Source organism: Coenobita brevimanus, chromosome 100, assembly GCF_032717465.1.
Source record: "Coenobita brevimanus isolate Jiangsu-jjx chromosome 100, ASM3271746v2, whole genome shotgun sequence".
Lineage (NCBI taxonomy): Eukaryota > Metazoa > Arthropoda > Malacostraca > Decapoda > Coenobitidae > Coenobita > Coenobita brevimanus.
Window position 1 is genome coordinate 44,798,877 of NC_137053.1, and position 19,724 is coordinate 44,818,600.

Sequence of the window (19,724 nt, forward strand, 5' to 3'; positions counted from 1 at the left end):
AGCTTTCTTCCACAACTGCTCCACATTGGGTGGATTAATAGGGTTCAGTAGTTGTTTAGGGTATGTCCAGCTTTTGGAGAGATGAGGCGTGGAAGCTGTGTGTTTGTCAAATCGAGTACACCTTGGTGTATAGACCGTCGTTCTTGCCTTACCTCGATTCTTTTTTTTTCTTTAGGTTAGATTGTTAGGCTCAGTTAGGGATAATGAGATATCTCACAGTTAGGACTTTTTTTTTTTTCCCAGAGTTAGGGAACTGTACATGTGAGGGGCAGTTCTACCTGAAGGTCTCCACCTGGAGCTTCCATACTTGCTTTGAGAACCTCGAGCGCTGAGTGTATGTAATACCCAAACTGCAGTATAGGATTGCTCAGAGAGAGAGGGGAAGTTTCCAGTTTCTCTATAGGGCTTGGAGAAGTTGAACTATGGGGCTCTTGCATGTTAGGAGTGGTAGGTAGTTTTCGCTCAGTCTCTCTGGACAGAATGCAGTGGAGCGACTCGTGTTACTCTTAACTAAGCACAAAGTTTCTCCTGGTAGTAGGACATGCCTTGTGAGTGGCATACGTCGTCAGTTGCATATAGTGAGTAGCAGAAGAAAATTTACTCGTGGTAGATGATTTTTTTTGGACATGATAGCCGCCGACTGTTCTCGAGCATGGAGCTTATGTAATATCCCACAGTCGCAGTATGGGACACATTGGCTGGTGTTTTGGAGGTGTGTAGATTGGTTTCCCCTCACGAGCAAGGAGCGTGTGAAACACCCCACAGCAGCAGTATTGAGGGAGACTGGTCAAGTAGGTGAACTTGCGTACCGTGTGTGTTAAGTATGGGTACTGGGTCTTTCAGAGGAGTTCAGGTCCAGTTGCCCGAACTTTTGGTCTTCCCTAACCGTGTGCAGATGTAGTGCCCAGAGGTGATAATGAGTTCTATCTAGTTCATTTTATATGACCAAAAGTTCAGTTAAGTGAGAGAGTGTGGCCTGGGCATGGCTGTTTCCATGCGGACGTTACCAGAACATAAATTAAGTTACCTAGTTGCTAAGTCCCTTTTTTTTTCCTATTGTAAAATACTAGCATTAAGTCTCTATAATATAAAATCTCGAGTGGATGGGAACATGTGCCTTTGGTCATGTAATCCAACATAATGTACGCATGCGCAAAGTGATGTAAGGCACGATGATTTTTATTGTTTTTCGATGTAAGAGTATAAAGCGAGAGGTGTTGCTGAGTAATTATTATAACTAGAAAATGTCATTTTTTTTGGGTAATCGATTGTAAGGGGAAAGACATCACACTGAGTCTATCACGAGTCTGTAATAATAAAAATCTTAAATTGCATACGCCGTCATCCCCCCTCCCCCTTTGCATCACGCAGTATTGGCGTGCCTCACTCACTCACCGGCCGTGATATGTGGCAGATGGTCGGTACTGTCGTCATCCTCCCCCCCCCCTCCAAGGAATTCTGTAAGTAATTTGATATTAATGATGTCTGATATGTTGAAGCGCAAACAGTGATACTCCACGAGTGATAATAGTGACGAAATAGAGAAACACTCCGGTAGAATCAAGTGTTGTCATTCCTCAGGAAGTGTAACGGGGACGCCATTAGCCATTGGAAGAGTGAGTCCCGAGTTTCCCGCTCCACTCTGGTATTGTGAGCTGAATAGTGAGCGGGTCCAAATGTGGAGGTCGAAGTACCAGTGAGTGGGTCAAAGTTCGAGTCTGGAGATCAAGGTCGCAGTGAGGAAGTCAAGGTCGGGAGTGGCAGAAGATTGGACCAGTAAAATTTGTGCTCAGAGGGACGATTATGAAGAAACACATTGGACCGGGACAGAGGAGCCAAGTTTTGTGGATTTGATATTAGGACCATATAGAGATATATTTTTTGAACAATGTGGCACCTGATTCAGGTTTAATCTGTAAAGCAAGTAGCTGGGGAAGATTTCTACCTTTCGGTCTTGTTAATACACATTCCCTCCCACTCGAACTTTATTGTCTGTATAACCCTTGAGAACTGGTGGTATAGAGCTTACCTAGTAGTTTATTAATGTGTAATATAGAAGCATTCTGGGAAACTGTGAAGGTTGGGCTTGGGTTGCCCTAGTTGGAGACTGGCCCCATCATTTAGGCATGCTAGCATTCTTAACTTGGCCACTTGAAATGTAATAAACGCAACCGAAGAGGCCGCTAATGGGAGAGAGTCTCCATCAATCTGAGTTCCCGACCGTTCCGGCATACATTAGTCATCAATAGTGACTTGTTTTCTGCTCCTTTTGACCATGTAAAAGTCTGGATCGCAGAGGTGACAGTACACACACACACACACACACACACACACACCACACACACACACACACACACACACACACACACGTCGAACTTAGACCCTACCCTGTGACTTTGACTTTTTGGTGCCAGTTGGTGGTGACCATCATCCACTCACTTGATGTAGTTCTGACTGCTTCTTCCTTCACCTCTATCATTCTTTTTCTTTTTCCCGTCCTCTTTTCTTATTTCTTCCATCCTTCCTGTCACTTTTACTCGTATTACTCATCTCTCCACTTTAGGATGCTCTACACTGAGTAACAAACTTAATGGTTACCTGTAACCCCGGAAACCATGTACATCACTGGGTGGTAACCATACAACCAAATAATGGGGTGATATTGATCTTTCTATGGTACCCCTGTTAACATGGAGAGAGATTCAAATGCGGTGTCCACTCAGGAGCCAAATTTCCACACTCTTTCCTGCGCTTCACTGTGGGGAGGTGCTGTCTGCAGCAAGGAAACATCTGTTCATTGCACAGGACGGTCGTGCAGGGACAGTTGCTTGCCTGAGGTTGATTCTTCTAGTAGGTCAGACAGACTGGTGTTACTCAACAGCAGCAAAAACCTTTAGCACTGATAGTTGTTAGAGTCGAGGACATTCATCTTTACCATCTCTCGCCAGGAGACGTCTCAACGAATTGCCTGGAACCACTGTCTGACTCACTTCACATCTGCAACATTTATGGCCTTCCCTCTAACTTTCTCTCCCTTGAGCACCACCTCTCCTGCTCTAAACCTCACCTTCTCTTCTTAACTGAGACTCAGCTGTCTAAAGCAACTGATTGCAAACCCGTCTCTAAATCCCCCTATTTTCTCTATACTAATTTCAAAGTCAAAGGTTGCTGTTGTGTATATTTGGCGGAGGCGGTGGCTCACTCGGTAGATAGGTGGCCTGCAATCCTACCGGACCCAGGTTCAAATTCCCACTGGGGCAGGGCACAGTTTAAGGATTTGAATTTCATAATAGCAGGCTTTACTGATCTACCAGGAAACCCGCCGACATGTCATAAAAATACCCCTGCTAATACCATACACCAATCCTGTATGAGACAGCCCAAGCATGTATTCAATATGGACGGTGGGTGTTAGCACCGAAATGGTGACATGTAGAGGTGTATGGTATGTAGGAGGACTACTGGGCCTTGGGAACAGACTGTGAAGCCTATGCCCAGACACATATAAAAAAAAAAAAAAAAAAAAGCATACACAATGACTTATCTTGCTTTCATGTTCCTGAATTTGAGTCTTCTGAATTCTCTGCTCTCTGGCTTCGGCTTTCCTCTCATTCTGTGACTAAATATGTCAATGCTGTTTACTTATCCCCTAATTCTACTGACTATGAAAAATTCTTTGACAATCTTACTTCTACAGTGGAACATCCTATCCGTTTCTCCTTTCTCTGAATTCTTCACTCTAGGAGATTTCATTGTTCACCACCACCACTGGCTCTCCTATCCTTTCATTAATACACCAAGTGAACAAACCTACATCTGTTCTAACCATAATGACTTAGTGCTGTTTGTACAGCACCCTACCCATATCCCTGACTGCCTTGGAGAGAGTTCCAACATATCTGACCTCCTCCTTACAACTAATCCTTCTCCTTACACTGCTAATCTTTCCTCTCCATTTGGCTCCTCCTGTCACAACTTTATTACCTTAACCTGTCCTGTCACTACAGTACAGCCCGTGGACCCTCCAAAGAAACATCTGTTGTGGCACTTTGGAGCTGCTGATTGGGAGGCTCTCAAGCTTGTTTAATTTTCCCTGGATTGATTATTGCTTCCATGGCTGGGAGTCATCTGGGTGTGCCTTGCGCATTACAGAAGTTATTCTCTAGGGCATGGAAGCATTTACATTCCTCTCTCATATCCTTCGACTAATGCAAAAAACCTTGGTTTAATCACGCTTGTTCTAATGCTGTGCACAACAAGGAGAGGGCCTATAAAAAGTACCAGAGCCAACCAACCCCTGAATCACATCTTTCATGTTTCTGCCTGGAATCGTTCTAAGTCTGTTCTTTGCCCTGCTACATATAATTTCATTCGTACTAAATGTTCTCATCTCTCCAACTCAAATTCCTCCCTCTCCTTCTAGCACCTTGCCAAAAACCTTTCTAATAACTTTACTTTATCATCCTTCCCTCCTCATTTCTACTCTGATGGCTCTGTAGCTATTTCTTATACATATAAAGTACATTCACCTGATGTATTTTCTACCATCACTGGCCTCAGTACTAACAAGGCATATGGACCTGATGGGGTCCCCTCTGTTGTCCTCATGAACTGTGCCTCTGTGCTTACACCCTGCGTAGGTGAACTCTTTCACCTTTGTCTGTCAACTCGTACCTTTCCTTCTTGCAGGAAATTTGCTGTCATTCAGCCTGTTCCAAAGAGGGGTGACCATTCCCAACCCTCTAACTATCACCCAACTGCTTTAACATCCTGAGTCCCAAAAGTTTCCCAGTTTACTCTCAACAGAAAAATTTTAAAGTATCTTTCCTATCACAATCTTCTTTCTGACTGTCAGTATGGGTTCTGTCAGGGATGCTCCACTGACAATCTTCTCACCTACATTTCAGACTCCTGGTCATCCTACTTTTGGGACTTTGCGAAAGCTTTGCCATTGCAACTGACATCTCAGAGGCTTTTGATCGAGTCTGGCATAAATCTGCCATTTCCAAACTTACCTCTCATGGTTTCTCTTCTTCTATTTATGCGTTCAGTTACAGCTTCTTTTCTGGTCGTTGTTTAGCTGCTGTTGTAGGCGGCCACCGTTCTTCTCCTAGATCTATGAACAGAGGTGTTCCTCATGGCTCTGTCCTATCACCAACTCTCTTCCTTTTATTCATCAATGACTTTCTGAGTACGTTTAAGTACTTGGGTAGTGTGATGAGTAAGGATGGAGGTTTGGAGGGTGAAGTGCTTGAAAGGGTACATCAGGGAAGAATGGTTGCTGGTTCTCTGAAAGCAGTGATAAGAAACAGGGAAGTGAGCATGGAAGTAAAAAAGTTACTACATGACAGTATTGTGATACCAACTCTAACGTATGGAAGTGGAGCTTGGACGTTGTTGGAAGGACACAAGTCAAGAGTGAGAGCAGTGGAAATGAGTTATTTAAGAGGAGCCTGTGGAGTCACATGGAGAGACAGGCTGACAAATGAGGATATAAAGGAGCATTGTGGAGTGGATGTGGATGTGATAGGAAGCGTTATGAGGAACACACTGAGGTAGTTTGGCCATGTGGAGAGGATGGAAGGTGAAAAACTGACGAAGAGAGTGTATGTGAGTGAGGTGGAGGGGGGAAGAGGGAGGGGGAGACCGAGGATGAGATGGAGGGATGGAGTGGAGAGGTATATGAGAGAGGGAGGTGTGAGTTGGGAGCAGGGCAGTGAAATGGCGGGGGACAGGGCGACTTGGAGGCGATTTGTTTGTGGCCACCCCAAACGGGATTGAGGCGTCTGGCAATAGATAGATAGATAGACTTTCTGCGCTGTACATCTAACCCTATCCACTCATACGATGATGATTCCACCCTTCACCTTCCCATTCGGCTCCCGCAACATCCATCTCAGCAGTTACTTCAACAAACAGGGGATGAGGCTATGGCACACCTAATGTTTGACTTGACTCATATCTCTGACTGGGGTATAAGTAATCTTGTTGTTTTTAATGCATCAAAGACTAAGTTCTTAAACGTACCAACCAATCAAAATATTTCACAGTAGTACCCACTAATGTTTAATAATATCCAGCACAGTCCTGCATCATCTTTAAACATACTTGGGGTTTCATTCTCTCGGGATTTAGCTTAGAAAAATCATGCTTCCAAGAAATTAGGTATGCTAAGCCGACACTGTACCTTCTTTACCCTAACACAGTTGTTGACTTTATGCACAGGTTTTATTCACCCCTGTGTAGAGTACAACTCTTATGTGTGGGGAGGCTCCCCACATACAGCTCTTCTCAACATGATGGAGTCAAAGGCTTTTCGTCTCATTAACTCTCCTCCTCTTGCTGGCTTCCTTGAACCTCTGTCTCTTCACCACATTGTTGCATCTTTATCTCTTTTCTATCGCTACTTCAATGGTCATTGCTCCACTGAAGTGTCTGTGTGCATCTCTCCACCTCTGCGACGGGTGCTTAATACCACGTCTCGGCAAACTTTCATCCCTTTTCTGTCGGACTCTCTAATGCAAGAGTTAACCGTTACTCCCAGTCCTTCATTTGTGCAACAGGTCAACTCTGGAACTGTCTCTCTCTGTCTGTATTTTCTACTTCCTATGATCTCCAGACTTTCAAACGCAGTGTATACAGGCATCTCGAAATAAACAGATGTAGAATTTGGTTCTCTGTTGTATTATTTTTGTTTTTTTGTTGGAAGGAACGATTGCCGAGCTCCAGGCTTTCTTCATTGCAAAAAAAAAAAAAAAAAGTACCTCCAAGCCCTCAACACGATTGTCTAAATCAGATGAACCTTACCATGCAACTGATATTCATTCTTGCGCCATGTCCTTGGCCATTGCCTGTTCCTCAAAACAAGTCCTTTACTATTGCCTTATCCTCTTGTCTTACACCGAATTGAGTTTTAAAGGTAAGTGTTTTAGTTGACCTTGCTGTGACACCTTGATGTTTGAACTATTGTTCGCAATAAGTCATTTCCTTAGCTGACTCTCAACTTTTCCAGCAAGTTTGGTTAAAACTGAGTCAAAACTTTTTAATGTACTTGTATACTGTTAACACACACACACACACACACACACACACACACACACACACACACACAATTAACGCTGCAATACATTCACCGCGCTGCTGCGTGTGTGGGTACACAAAGGAAAAAAGAATACATTAAAAAGAAAGAAAGGAAAAGACGATCTCTAGAGAAGAACAGGAAAAATATGATCGAGAAGTGGATGGTACTGCAGGAAGTGTAGTATACGTTGAAACAAGAAAGCCAGAAGTGTTGAGATGCAAGTAATTAAAAAAAATAATGAAAGGCAAAGGTAATATATCTGAAGGAAGTGGGGAAATGTATGAACTAAGTGTGCCTAAAGTGCAACGTTTTCAATAATTCTTTCAGCTATTCATAAAATTTACATACATTATGAATATTTTGAAATATTCTCTGAAATTTGGTTGTGAATAACGGCCTGCATCTCTAATTCGCATGGAAGTAAGAAAAAATAAGACAAAGTATAATTCTAACTGATAATATAGTAACCAAACCAATGAAAAACAGCGAAGGAAATCTGGAACGTCACACAGTCTCCCAAATTACACGCCGCTCATCATTAAAAAATACATAACCGAGTTAATTAGAGCGTGTCAATATTTGGACTCTTGCCGGCTGACTCGAGGGAGGTGGAAACTTCCTACACCTCACGCTCACTACCTCTTCCTTTTGCTGTCTATGCCTGGTTGCCTCTACCTTGTGCTATCCGTGCTTGGCAGCCTCTGCCTAGGGCTGCTTGTGCCTGGCTGCGTCTGTAATGTACTATTTGTGCCTTGCTACCTCTGCCTGGTGCAATCTGTGCCTAGATGTTTGTGTCTTGTTCTGCCTGTGCTTAGCCATCTCTGATTCGTGCTTTTTATGCTTCGCTACCTCTGTTTTATGCACTCTGAGACTAGTTCCGTGCCTTGTAATGTCTTATACAGTTACCAGTTAATTAATTAATTTATTAAAATGTATTTTATAACAAGAATTTGAAACAACAAGGAACTGTTAAGCCAAGGAAAGTCCTGTAGTACTGCTATACAGTTTTTCATTTTTTAATACTGCTATACAATTGTTCTTTTTTGTTTTTTTGTTTTTTGAAACTATGGTGCTTCCTTATACCCTGTACACACACGACAGTGAATTTCTGTCTGGGGGTGGGCCAATATTTTTCCCTAAGAGAGGGCAGCACAGTCGAACCTCTTCTAGCCGCAGTGTGGCCAAGCTTCGTGAAACAATAAGTTGCAACTGGAGTTACCTCATCCCTGGCTCACACAGTTGCCTACATTAATATTTTTCCATGATTTCCTCCATCCAAGGTTGAGGAAAGAGGCATGCATGATGACGATAATGATGACTATGATAATGAAGATGAGGTATGCGGGATAAAATTGTATGTGTTGTGTGTATGTGGGGAGCTGTGTCTAAGCGAGTCATGCGTGTGTGTGTGTGTGTGTGTGTGTGTGTGTGTGTGTGTGTGTGTCTTAACAAATGAATATATCCCTGTGATAGTGAAGTTGGTCTCATGTGTTCAAGTACGTCTGTTATCAGTTTAAATAAAAGTATTCAAATGCATTTCTCGCACCCAAAGCGTTAAGTTGGCTGTCTGGCACTTCTTCCTTGCTAGTTTATTGATGTATCTTCTACATGAACGAATTACTTTGTTATGCAAGAAATGTTGAAATTACATGGACCTTCCTTGCTAGTGTATTTATGTGTATACTACATTAATATATAACTTTATGTTCTTTTCGCAAGAAATGTTGATATGAAGTCGATCTAGTAGGCAGCGTGCAAGAGTGCATCAACTTGTAATACGAAAAATAAATCGCAAAGAAAGAGGTGTTACGATGCTTCAGATTCTGAAAAAGAAAAAAAAAAGTCCACAATAAACTCCCATTCATTCTGAAATAAGGACTTGGACTGTTCATTCGAGGGTTTTACAAGCCTCTTACCCCAACTAGAATATGACCCGAACTAGTGCACACTAAACTCTCACCCTTATTGAAATAGGGACCTGGACTGTACATTCGATGGTGCAACAAAACCTGCTAACCTTGATGGAATAAGACTCCTGGACCCAGATAATCGACACAAAAATCATCCTTACCTAGGAGTGAAACTGGAAACTCCTCTGCACACTGGATTGTTAAGTGCGATTATCTAGGGAAAGATTTGGTCTAGGCAAAAACTGAATCTTTGCCTTAGGATGCAGCCACACTTGCCCCAGACATGTGATGGACAAGAGGAAATGAGACTCAGGGGCCCGACCTACGTTCAGACTCTATACTGCAGGTGTTCCTACCCGGTCCTTCATTTCATACTGACGATCGCATGTTTCCGACATGTGTGCCTGCACCTTAAAGGAGCCTTGCGTAGATAGCAGGAATTAATTAAAAACCTTATTCTCAACACCTTCACCCCACCCCACGCTCCACCACCACCACCAACACTTACGTTTCTTCGTCTCCCAACAAGAAAATCATTTTTCTGTTTAGTTCATGCCCAACAATATAAATGCTCAACAAAGACATTCATTTGCGGTTGAAATAAGGGCTGATAGAATAAATAATGTGATGATTATACACATCTCGCCTACAACAGCCCTTCCACAGTCTGCATAAGATCGTGTAGTAGTAGTAGTGGTAGCAGTTGCCAGAACCAAGATTCATCTGTAAGTGAACCGAGTGGACTACAAGATAAAGTTATACTTCTCTTGGAGTCAATCATTCTCCTTTTCGGGGTAGAGAGAGGAAACTGAGAGACGTTTGTATTGCAATGCGTCGGAGCCTCCTGGTGGTGCCACCACGTGAAGCGTCCCTGTCCAGCATCAGCAGTAGGTAGAATAAACTAAAATCACATAGGTCTAACCTTATTCTAAAGGTTAACCTCAAACCTCAGGAGGTATCTTAGAGGCGAGTAAAATCGTCTGTCATGAACAAGAATAAAACAAGATTAATAATCTCCATATATTTAAAATGGTCTCCATAAAGACACATTCATTATGATGGCACCGATATAAACAGAAGACATATAGTACATAGGCCTACGACCTTTAACCCCTTTGCGCCCAGTGTCCCCAGTATGGGACAGAACTGGGCATTTTAAAAATTTAATACAGAAGGAAACTCCGGGGTAGGGATCTTTGAGCTTCGCGACTCTGGGCTGACAGGCGGAGGGCGGTACGCCTAGCACCCTTCCAGCAAAATCCCTCGCACAGGAACTCTGGGAGCTAAGTGGTTAACTACTTTCTTCTCCTCTGAAAAGAAAATGGTTAGCAGCAAGAGAGGAAAGCTTAAGCCTGCAATGCATCAGTTTCATGTTTCAAGTGAGACTTGGGGCCACAGGAACAACAACAAGAACAACAACCACAACAACATTTAATGTTTAATGGGTATTACACAATACTGATAGACACTGTTTAGTATAAGTTATGAGTTGGATTGTTTGTTTTATACTTTATTCTTCACTCCTACAGCTGTATTAATTCTTCCTCAACTTTACCTAGAGTATCATCTTTTTGCAATTTATTTCACGTAGACCGATGGCAGAAAAAAAAATGCTAAGCCTGTACATTCTTTCTATACTACTTCATTGCGGCCAGGATCACTATCGTGCTAATCTATGGATACATCTCAACATTCAAGAGGGGGAAGAGTTATTACAGGCCAAGTTAGGGTGAAAAGATTATACCACATACATAACAACCTAATCAGCGTGAAAATGAAAGAGAAATATTCGAAAAAAATCTATACTCCTTATCATTGCGGCCAATTGCCTCCATCCGCTTGAGTGCGAGAGCTATTTTAGTTGAATGATATCTGAAAGGGTTAGGAGATTACATAACTCCTTCAAGAATAGTTTTCATTAAGCTAAACAAAAACGATTTGGCATGCAAGAATAAAGACAGAAGGGTACTGAAGAGGTTACACATTGTTAGGGCACAATGACTTCTTACCAAAGCTAAACGAAACTACTTGGAAATACCCAGAATTACACACACACACACACACCGCTCGCTGGTGCAGTGGTAACGTTCTCGCTTGCCAACTGGTGGACGGGAGTTCGCGCCTCGCTCAGGTTGCGAAAAGTTTCACTGATGAAGTGGGTGGTTACTGTCCCCCTTGAGCAAGGGGACGGGTGTGTGTGTGTGTGTGTGTGTGTGTGTGAAGGTCACAGCCTTGCCCAACTTAGATCGGACTATATGAGCTCTCAGCTCCCTTTCGGGAGGGTAAAAAGCTGACGATCACGACCATCAAGTGATCCTGACCGACCCGGTGAATTACACACACAAACACACACACACATCACAAATTTCTGACATTTACTGTATCTTTTCAGCGTTAGGTAACGTCGCTATTTAATCTCTCAGAAATTCGTTGACTGAAAGCAATCTTTAATGTGATTATCATGATTTATTATGAGTAACAAAATCATGAGACCAAATGTTGCATAAAGAAACAAAGAAAAATAACAGGACTAACCAGACGCGGCTGGTGATACCACAGAAGAGGGACGTTTTGAAAATTGTGAACCCCAAACAATATCTCCCGAAGGAGTTTAACTCTTTCTGAGGCATCATTAACGTACAGTAGTCACTGTTGTGATCACGGTCTTGATGGAGGCCAGTCATGAGGTCATTCTGTTCTGGTCGTTCGCTGCGCCCTGTTCCGGTGTCGTATGCACGGAGTGACTTAAGCTGGAAGTCACCGTTCCACTCAGTGCCATGCGCAGAGTGGCCGTTCAGTTTCTATTTTGAAAGTATCCGCATGTTATCCCAAATTTTGTGCCATTTATCAACAGCATTGTATCAACAACACTGTATGAAATACATGTGTCAGGAAGATAGTTGGATCTCTTATCGACCTGTAGGTAACTATACAGTAGGTCGATAATTGGATATATAAAATTAAAGATATATGTGTATGTTACAGGCAGATTATCAAATTAGTCATTTCGTGAATTAAGATCAGTTTAATTTAGGTTTATTTAGGTTAGGTTGATCTAGGATAAGGTTAGGTTAAGGTTAGGTTAGGTTTGGTTAATTTTTGTAAATTTAGGCTTAATAGAGAAGGGAACGGTAACTTCCAGTATAGTCACTCCGCATATAATTGTGCAATGGTAATACTGCTAGGTTATACATTACATATTGAGTTATCCCTTTAGTAATGTCTAATATTTCACCTAACTTGTATGATGATACTGGTAATACAGAATTGTGGTATAATTGTATGACTTATAATATTGTAGTAATATTGTGGTAATACATAATTGTAACATTTTATGAATTGTCTCATAATATTGTGGTAATACATAATTGTGTTGGCCTTATAATTGTAGTTACATTTTGTTAATGCAACTGTTACATAATTGTGTTGGCCTTATAATTGTAGTTAAAGTTACATCTTGTTAATGCAACTGTTACATAATTGTTCCATATTGTTTGTAGTTACATAATTGTAGTTAAAGTTACATAAAAGTTACATCTTGTTAATGCAACGGTTACATAATTGTTACATATTGTTTGTAGTTACATAATTGTAGCAAGTGTAACATAATGCAATAATTTTTCGTTACATAATTGTTACATATTGTTTGTAGTTACATAATTGTAGCAAGTGTAACATAATGCAATCGTTTGTCGTTACATAATTGTTACATATTGTCTGTAGTTACATAATTATGGCAAGTGTAATATATTGTAATCGTTTGTCGTTACCTAATTGTTACATATTGTTTGTAGTTACATAATTACATATAGCAAGTGTAACATAATGCAATCGTTTGTCGTTACATAATTGTTACATATCGTTTGTGTTACATAACTGTAATAATTGCAGTCCTGACATTGAATCCGGTCATACTGCGGTCGGTGATATGATGTGCCATGCCACTAGCTTGTGGAGACAACAATTTGCTTTTTTGTTTGTAGTTTATGTGGTATTTTGGCATTTGTAGTAACACACTTATTTTCATTTGTTTGTTATGTGATCTTACTCTATTTCTTTTTCTTTCTTTTTTTTTTGTATGTATTGATTTTCTATAGTTTGTTTTTCTTCGTTTGTCTCCGCTTTTTCTGTGTTGTTCATGGTTACATAATTGCTGGCTAATTTCCTAGGGATCCATTTTTAAGGTTTAGTTTATATTGCACAGATATTACTGAAAATGATATTATATAGTCCCATATTTTGTTATTTTATATGAAAAATATATATACACTATATACAGTATTAACTATATACACTGACTTGTTCTTCACTTGTACCTATCGTGGGCAATATATGTGTCAGCACTGTGTGGAAATCTTTGTCTTCACGACTGTGTGGAAGATGTTCATTCTTGCTAACGTCATTTGTGTTGGCCATTTTTTTTTCTTTTCTGGTTTTCCTTGTAACTTAATTTATCTGTTTCCACTAGGTAGCTTTAATTAATAAATGTTTAATACAGTTCTCTTAATCGCTCACTGAGTAACTGTGATGGTATATTTTCTTTATCACTTTGTAGATGTAATAATGTATAGCTGTATGTATGAAACACGTATTTTATGTAGGTATAAATGGTAACACTCGTTGGTAGTAAATAAATGCTATAATAAATGAATGAATATATACAGTGTAGAATATTTATTATTGGTGCAAGTATTTAATGATTGAATTATGAAGATAATTGAAGTAGGTATATGTATGTAAGTTGTAACTATAAAGCAGATTTTATTTGTTTGTGCAAAATATGTTGTCTATCACTGTGTATCGTATAAATGAAGTAACTATGTAACTCACTAATTTTTACCGCGGTGGAAATGGTGTGAGTGGTGTTGCACGTGGTGATAGCGTTGTTCTTCACGGGTTGAATGACGTGTTGTGGGGTGTCAGACACATGGCTTGGCGTCGTCTCAGCACACGTATGGTGACGTTGACTTCCCACACTGGTGGCTGTGGTGAGTAAATGAGTAGCGATGAGTAACTTGAGTGAAGATGAGTAAGATGGGTTGTGAATATGGACTTGGTATTTGCTTCGTCGTCTTGACCTCTTGACTCCTGCGTCAGCGGTGGAGGTAGGCGGATGTAGCAGAGAGAGGAGGGTGAGGTCTGGTGGTTGTGAGTTGTGAGTCGTATCTCACTCTTCGTTTGTTTGTTCTGTTTTTCTCTGTCTTGATGTATTCTCGGTCCCATTTTCTTGTGATTTACTCGTTGTAGGATGAAGACTGCCGCTACTTGTAAGTGCGTGTAGAAGATTATACAGACGACTCGTGGAGTTGTTACTTGTAGTTGATTGTAGATGCTCGTAGTTCGTTGGTTCGTCGTAGAAACTGCAAGATTGTTTGTATCAGTATTTTGTTAAACTACTGGCAAGGCGTCGTGTGACCTCTTCACCTCTACATCAGCATGATGATCGGGGAGACGGAGGGGGGGGTTGGAGAGAATACTGTCAGGAGCTGGTTGTGAGTTGTTGGTTGTGAGATTTTTTTTTTTTCACTCTTCATGATGAAGAATCAATTGTACACTCGTGGGCTTGTATTTTGTAGGAATTCATTGTAGAACTGAAGCTAATCTTGTAGAGTGTCGCCTGCTTTTGTAGAAATTCACTGTTGCTTCGAAGACGAGGTCTGTACTTTTGCTGACCACCAAATGTCACGAAAGACTTTGTAGTTACTTGTAGAGAAGGTTTGTTGTTTAGTTGTCACTCGATTTCTTGTAGTAGAAATTAAAGATAAATATAGTGAGTGGATCTTAATTTATTATCTTCAGAGAAATCTAAGTTGAGCAGGGTATGTCTTACAGAGACAATATAATAAGTAAGTCTAGTTGAGCCCCTCTTTCTTGTTCACTCCACTACCTGTCGGTTCAAATGCTAGCCTCCTTCTCCCTCTGCTTCCTAAGTTCTGGTGTAGCAGGGGTCGTGTCACGTGTGTTACACTGTGGTTGGAAAGTTCTAGAAGCCTGTGTGTGAGTATGTGTATGTATGGTCACGAGGCACTGTCGTGTGCCTATAAAGCATTCCTTGAGTTAAGAGTGTGTAAGCATGTTTAGCATTGCTCAATTCTCGCAGACACAATACCTTCTCATCATCTGACTTCCTGCTTCTATCTGTCTCTCTATCTATCTATTTATCTATTTATATATTATGATTTGTAATTATAAGATGGAGTCCTAACAATTCTAATTAGGGCCGACAGCTGACGTAGATGGAAATGTTCCTGACTCGTCTGGTTCCTTTTCATATATTGATGTCCCCTATATTAGGTTGTGCCTCGACTGACAGTCACCAGGTGATGAGTGCAAGTATGTAATGTAGAAAGACATTACATATCTGCAGTCGATGGTGTTCTCTTGGTCGAGGCTTTTTTACCATTAGTGTAGGTCTAGTTATATGTCTCTTAGGATTTAGTATAGGTTAGCGATTTGTCTGTTAGGTGCTTAGTTTTAGGGTCTTTAGATTAGGCATTTTTGTTTATAAGTAATATAAGGTTAAAAATATGAAAAATATGAAAAATAAAAAAAAATAATAATAAAAATAAAAAAATAAATTAAAAATTATTATATAATATGTACGTGTGCATGAAAGTGTGTATGTTCATATGCATGGATGTGTGTGTGTGTGTATATATATATATATATATATATATATATATATATGCCTTAATGACCAGGGGCTCCGGCCCCAGTGGTCGAAAGGCAAAAAAAAAAAAAAAAAAAAAAAAGCCTCAATTACAGAATATTTATTAGTTTTGGGGTAGACTAAACCAGTCCATTATATTTCAGCTTTTGACGGATGGTTTTATCCAACCCAAAGATACGTTTTCATATCACGACGTCATTATTCAGTATATTTCCTGCCCGTACGAGATTATTTTTACTGCATGCAGATGAGATTTTTTGAAGGGAAATGGCTGATGAACGCACTGTATGTAACCCCTCCTGCTGGAAAAGTCTCGTACTCTGAATTAGAATGCGTCGTAGTAGTAGTAGCTCCAGCAGTGGTAGTAGTAATGGTTGTAATAGTAGCATCATCATCATCATTTCATTATTTCGTAATACACTATACATATACAGATTACATAATATTTACATAACCCAGAAATTCCAGAGGCCTGTGTACAGTACAGAACATACTTACCAATAACATATCCTTCCGAAAGATGGAATTTGGTAGTTACTGAAAAAGTTATATAGTGTACACAATATACTCACATATATACGTATAAATACATATACATATGTACACTCACATGCACATACTGTACATAAAAACAAATCACTGCTGCTTTCTTAGGGCAATGAAAACTATAATTAATGATATAAAAAGATTACAAATTAAGCTTTATAACACAGGAAAGAATAAAAATAAGTAAACCATAATGCTAAGACAAAAACTATAAAGATGAAAAAAATCATTATAAAGATCTGCAAATTATAAAAACAGAAAATCTACAGAACTAAATAAAAAATTATATAAGCATGTACTAAGAAATAAGAAAAAAAAGTTAAAATCTAATAAAATAATAATAAGAGGCCACATATTACTGTACATAAAAGTTATCAAAAACTAAAAAATCTAAATATAAGCAATACTAAAAGTGAAATTAAAAAAAATTATATAAAACAACTATACACACACACACAAACTCATATGCATACATATATACACACATTCATATATACATATATGTACACACACACACACACACACACACACACACACATACATTATATAAAATGTGAGATAAAAATCATGATAGAATTAAGCTAATAGCCATAAAACATACAAGGATTGCGTCTGTCCTCGTGCCTTTGTATCCAGTCAATCCGAGATCTCAGAATATCCAGCTCTTCATGAAAAATATTAACATTATATACATATCTGAAGTATTTGAAAAGGTATTGCATAAAAAATCCCTCCTTGATAAGTGGGATATTAATCCTAAAGATAGGGTTTAGCAACCTGAACACTCTCTTACAATACCTGGCTTGGACTAGTGCTTGGACTGCCTGAGCAGCAGTTGATTGCACCGAGCTGCCGTGATGTGACTGCTGTCAATCATCGGTACTTCACATGTACGCTTTAATGCTTTGCTAAAAGCAATCTTAAAAGCTTTAAAATTTTTGAGTTAAAAGAAGAATCATGGTTCCATAATGGAAGTCCGTAGTCTGGTAAACAATAAGATTTAAAAAGAAATAAAAATGTGTCCCTGTCAACGGCTTTAAAATCCCTAAAAATACTATTAAATGAGGCATAAAAATTATTAAGTCTAAAAATAATATCGTCATTGTCTTTAAAATTAAAACAGACATTATGTCCAAGATAATTAAAAACCTTTACTACTTGCAGTGTATCACCGTTCAGCTCAATGCTCTCTGTTGTCTCATCCACTTTGTTACTAAAAATAACACACTTAGATTTTGTCCTGTTAACCTTAAGCAAGTGTTCATCTATACAGGGACAAAGTTTACTATATAAAGTGTCCATTTCTGCAGGTGTCTCTGCCAGTATTACTAAGTCATCTGCATAAGCTAATATATTGCATCTGAGTTCTCCATAGCAGCATCCAACATCAGTGTCTGTTATCTCATTAATAATGCTGTCTATATAAAAATTAAATAAGAAAGGTGACAAAACTCCTTGTCTCACACGTTTCTCTATAAAACAGTAATTACTAAAAGAATCTCGCCATTTAATATTAGCTTGCTGGTTTCTTAGGTAAAGCAGAATCATTAGTACCACATCAACTGGCAGAGAACACCGTAGCAACTTCTTACCTAAAATAAAGTGGTCTACCCTATCAAAGGCTTTACTTAAATCAATTAATGTGGCTAGGCCTGATCTCTTGTACCTAGAGTATCGCTTCATAATTTTTTTTTTAAATAATACAAGCATCAGTGGTTGATGAGCCAGATTTAAAACCAAACTGTCTAAAATTTAAAACTAGCTTCTCGGATAAGATATCTAAAATAAATAATTCAAAAATCTTTAAAAGGCATGATGACTGCATTACTGGTTGATAGGTGAATCTGTTACATTTTTTTTAGTATCTTTTAATACAGGGGTGATGGTACCCTTCAGTAAATTCCCAGGGAGGTAACAATGAGCAAAGCACGTATTATAGAAATGGGCAAGGTAACATAAAAAATACACTGAGGCGTTCCTTAAAAATAGTGAATTAACCTGGTCATGACCTTGTCCAGCGTTGAGGCGCTGTATTAGCTTTCTTAGAGTTATGCTGGAGATTGTCAAACACATCTTTCTCTCGTGAGTCCAGGCTCTTCTTATCTCGTTACAAATATCCACCTCCGCATCCGCAGCACTATGAGGCTGATTACGTAAGAATTTCTCATTAAAAACTTGATTTATTTCCAAGTCACCATTGTGACCATCGATAACATTTGAGAGTTTGTTAATACATTTCTTTTTCTTAACTTCACTCCAAAAGTGAATTTTATTTTTGTTATAGAATTTGTCCACAATAGACCAGCAGATTTCTCTGTGTTCATTCTTTTTACATTCATTGAGGACTCGCTTAAACTCTTTTCTGGAACTTAGCATCTCTTCATGTAGAGTTGTACCTCTTAATCTGCCATGCCTTACCCAGTTAAGATATTTTATTCTGGCAACACTGTGTTTGTCCTTGACACAACGATTCCACCCTGGGATTACATTAAATTTGTTTTTCTTAATACATTGTCTCATATATTTTTGGCTAGAGATCTGGATGCTATTCATGATGATTTCATACAGTTCATCAATCATTTTAAGATGCCCTGGGTCACGGCAACCTGTTCCACAGCAGTCATGTATGGGTAGAGAGTAATAATCATGTAGATAGGCATCAACTGACTGACTAATGTCACAAATTTCATGATCTTTAAGTTTATCCTACTTTATAGATAACTGTGTTTTATTACTGGAGTATATGTGAGAATGAATTGCCGACAAACCTCCGGTCAAACTAATTATGGCTTCCAGTGGTAAATGATCAGAGGCAATAATGCTTTGCCGTATGCCCATATTCTCTATCTTTATACAGTTATGCTCATTGCCCAAAACATGACCTAGCCATTTAGACACAGAGTTGCCGTAGCCTATGAACGTGTAAGAATTACTGTCAAGGTTGTCCACATCAAAGCATCGTAAGGAATTTCTGTTCATAAAATCAGAAAGATTTCTCCAAGCTCTTCCATAAAAAGGGTCAGCATTAAAATTACCAATTAAAAACAAACAGTTATAATGCAAAGCATCAAGGAAATGATCCAGCCTGGAGAGTGATTCAAGATAGTTATTTAAAGTTGTAACTTCCCATACATCACTCTTCAAGTAAACATTAATAAAAACAATTGTAAAACCAAAAATATTAACACTAAAAACCATACAATTCTTCTCTAACATTATTTCATTAATTTTTAAATGTACATCTCTTTTTCCATAGGATGGCCATACCTCCTTCTGGCCTGCCCCCGTGCTGGTTAAGGCCTTATCGGAGAATGTGGCACCCACACCAACACAGTCATAGTCTTCATCAACAAAATCTAAAATACTAAGTTTATCGTTAGTTATAAAAGTTTCTTGTAAAAATATAAAATCATAACCTGATGATGTTAACTTTCTAACTGGATCAATATTTTTCCTCAGAGAACAGCAGTTATACGTAGAAAATTTTATAAAACCAGAAGCCGTAATAAAATGGAAA